Source organism: Saccopteryx leptura, chromosome 3 (genome assembly GCF_036850995.1).
Source record: "Saccopteryx leptura isolate mSacLep1 chromosome 3, mSacLep1_pri_phased_curated, whole genome shotgun sequence".
NCBI lineage: Eukaryota > Metazoa > Chordata > Mammalia > Chiroptera > Emballonuridae > Saccopteryx > Saccopteryx leptura.
The window spans coordinates 49,193,260-49,197,052 of record NC_089505.1 but is presented as its reverse complement, the minus strand read 5'-3'; the positions used below and the strand labels follow the sequence as shown (position 1 = coordinate 49,197,052).

At 42.7% G+C, this 3,793-nt stretch overlaps 1 non-coding gene across 1 annotated transcript; it reads right to left on the bottom strand.

The window, feature by feature from the left end:
• Nucleotides 1-2,400: 2,400 nt before the first annotated feature.
• TRNAT-GGU (transfer RNA threonine (anticodon GGU)) lies at nucleotides 2,401-2,476 on the bottom strand. The gene has a single exon. It is a non-coding gene; the product is annotated as a tRNA-Thr (tRNA).
• Nucleotides 2,477-3,793: the final 1,317 nt, after the last annotated feature.

Sequence of the window (3,793 nt, the reverse complement as noted above, 5' to 3'; positions counted from 1 at the left end):
TTCCATGATTTTTTCCTAAGTGTTCAATTATTATTATTATTATTTTATTTTTAGTGAGTGGAAGGGAGGCAGATACAGAATCCTCCTGCATGACCCCAACCAGGATCCACATCTGGGCTGATGCTCTGCCCATCTGGGCTCTTGCTTCATTGCAATGAAGCCATTTTTCAGTGCCTGAGGAGGAGGCCATGGGGCTCAGGACTGACTCACTCCAATAGAGCCATGGCTGCGGGAAGGGAAGAGAAGAGAGAAAGAGAGAAGCAAGAGGGTGAGGGGTGGAGAAACAAATGGCCACCTTTTCTGTGTGCCTTGACCAGGGAATTGAACCTGAGACATCCACATGCTGGGCCGACATACTACTAGTGAGCCAACCGGTCAGGGCCAATGTGTTCAATTATTTTGATGAAATTTATTTTTATACTGAAAAAACATGTATAATATAACAATAACTTTTGTGGATCAGTGATGTTTTCCAAATGTGAAACTGAAATACATAGCATTTTGCTTCCTTGCCATTTCTGTATCTTTTATTGTACTATACGCTATTTTAAAGATTTAATCTAACACCTTAGAAAATTGCCACTCATGCCTACAGACTGACACCTAGCTAAGATTTCATGTGTAGGATTAGCTTTATTACCTGAGTGTTCAGGCAGAAAACCTACAGTCGGGCCAATTCCCTGTGCTTTTCTTTAGGAATATTAATTGAGCTCATGGGTGCATGTCACCTCGTATTTGCAAACCATTCCTGTGAAGGAGGAAAAAGACTTTTTTAAGGTTTCTGCTTTTCTCTTGGCAAGGAACTATTAGACTACTCTGTGGGTGGGAACCTCTTAGTCCTAGCATTCTAGGTAGCTCAGGGACTATCAGAAAGCCTTTCCAAAAGAAATGGCTTCCTCTAGTTGAGGATTGACTTCTACTGAGCATAGCCATTTGCTGCCATGGAAATTCAATCTCTTGGCAGCCACTGCTGGACTCGTTATAGGATTTTACAAAATTCCTGGCAAACCCACTTGTACTATTTTAAAAGTCAGGAACCAGAAAGTTAGTTTCTAACTGCTTACAGTTTATAACAATAAAACTGATGACCAAACCTAGTTAAACTCATTAAGCTTTGACCTTGGGGCCCAAGAGTATATACATTAATACAAACATATACATACCATCTCCTTCTGTTATCCAAAGATCCTGAAATTAATTTCAGCTAAAGTCAGAGTGATTTGGCCTTGCCAGGCAGTGGCACAGTGTATAGAGTGTCAGACTGGGATGCAGAGGACCCAAGTTCAAAACCCCAAGGTCGCCCGGCTTGAATGCGGGCTCATCTGGTTTGAGCACAGATCACCAGCTTGAACCCAAGGTTGCTGGCTTGAGCAAGGGGTTACTTGGTCTGCTGTAGCCATCTGGTCAAGGCACATATGAGAAAGCAGTCGATGAACAACTAAGGTGCCACAACAAAGAATTGATGCTTCTCATCTCTCACCCTTCCTGTCTGTCTGTCCTTCTCTCTGTCTCTGTCACACCCACAAAAAAAAAGTCACAGTAATTCTTATACACAATGTCTCTGATTCATCTCTCACTTTTTAATATAGAATTTTAGCTTCCTTTAAACTAACATCCTGGCCCCAAAGATGTATTAGGGAAGAATTTCCAGCAAGGCTCTCATACCCATTCTGGAAAAAGCCTAATCCACTGCCATAGTAGAACTTTTCCTAAGCTCATATTAGTTAACCACCATGCCTATGAGCATCTCCTGTGTCCACTATTATTTCTACTAATTGTAAAGGTCAGTGTCTTTCTAAGGGTAATGTCTCCCCATGTATTGAAATTACATGGCCCTCAAGGTACTGAAAGAGAGTTGTGTTCATATTCTCTCTAAGATAGACATATGGATTAATATTCCACCATCAACTGCATTTCTTTCTGTCTTCCCACCTCTCCTAGCGATGATGTACAGGCCCCCGCTTCCTCAACCAAAATAGAAAAGCCATCATGTAGATTAAACAAGCTCCTCACTGTTTCTACTTCTTCACGCTGTCCTCACTGAGGAGCCTGCCCAAATTTCCCTGGGGAGCTCTTATTTCTTTACAATATCTTATGAGGTTATTATTTTTTTTTTCTGTATTTTTCTGAAGCCAGAAACGGGGAGAGACAGTCAGACTCCCGCATGTGCCCGGCCGGGATCCACCCGGCACGCCCACCAGGGGGCAATGCTCTGCCTCTCCAGGGCGTCGCTCTTTTGCGACCAGAGCCACTCTAGCACCTGGGGCAGAGGCTGAGGAGCCATCCCCAGCGCCCAGGCCATCTTTGCTCCAGTGGAGCCTCCGCTGCGGGAGGGGAAGAGAGAGACAGAGAGGAAGGAGAGGGGGAGGGGTGGAGAAGCAGATGGGCGCTTCTCCTGTGTGCCCTGGCTGGGAATCGAACCCAGGACTTCCGCACACCAGGCCGATGCTCTACCACTGAGCCAACCAGCCAGGGCCGAGGTTATTTTTTTTAATTATACTTGCAGTACTCCATTGAAGTATAATTTACATACAGTAAAATAAAAAACCTTACTCGTACAGCTAGATGAAAGTTTACCTACATTACACTTCAGTAAAGGTTGTTCAGGACAGAGATATTTTTACAACTCCAAAAAATCCCCTCAGTCCCTTCACATTGAATAACACTCCACCTCCTCAGGTAAGTACTATTTTGAATTCTGTCACCATGGGTGAGTTTGAACTATTTGTGAATCTTATGTAAATAGAATCATACATTTACTTTTTGTGTCAAGATTCTTTTGCTCATTAATAACCAAAGTTTATAAAGAACTTGTAAAACTCAACACCAGGAAGATAAACAATCCAATCAAAAAATGGGCAAAAGAAATGAATAGACATTTCTACAAAGAGGATACACAGGTGGCTAATAGGCAGATAAAAAATGTTTAATATCACTAATCATTAGAGAAATGCAAATTAAAACCACAATGAGATCTCACCTCACACCTGTCAGAATGGCGCTCATCAACAAAACAACACAGAGTAAGTGCTGGCGGGGATGTGGCGAAAAAGGAACCCTCCTGCACTGTTGGTGAGAATGCAGACTGGTGCAGTCACTGTGGAAAACAGTATGAAAATTCCTTGAAAAATTAAAATGAAACTGCCTTTTGACTCAGCCATCCCAGTTTTTAAGAATATATCCCCAAAACACCACATCACTGATTCAAAAGAAGAAATGCACCCCCATGTTTATGGCAGCATTGTTCACAATAGCCAAGATCTGTAAACAGCCCAAGTGTCCATCAGTGGACGAGTGGATTAAAAAGCAATGGTACATCGCCTGACCTGTAGTGGCGCAGTGGATAAAGCGTCGACCTGGAAATGCTGAGGTCGCCGGTTCAAAACCCTGGGCTTGCCTGGTCAGGGCACATATGGGAGTTGATGCTTCCAGCTCCTCCCCCTTCTTTCTCTCTATCTCTCTCTCTCCCTCTCCCTCTCCTCTCTAAAAATGAATAAATAAAATAAAATAAAATGAAAAAGTATTTAAAAAAAAAAAAGCAATGGTACATCTACACAATGGAATACTATGGGGCCATGAAAAAGAAGGAATTCTTATCTTTTGCAACAACATGGATGGACCTGGAAACTATCATGTTGAGTGAAATAAGCCAGGCAGAGAAAGAAAAATATCATATGACCTTACCCATTTGAGGAATCCAATGAATGATGTGAACTGAGGAACGGAATTGAGACAGAGGAGGGATCAATGGGACCAGAGGGAAAGAGGACAGAGGGAAAGGGGATGATAGGAT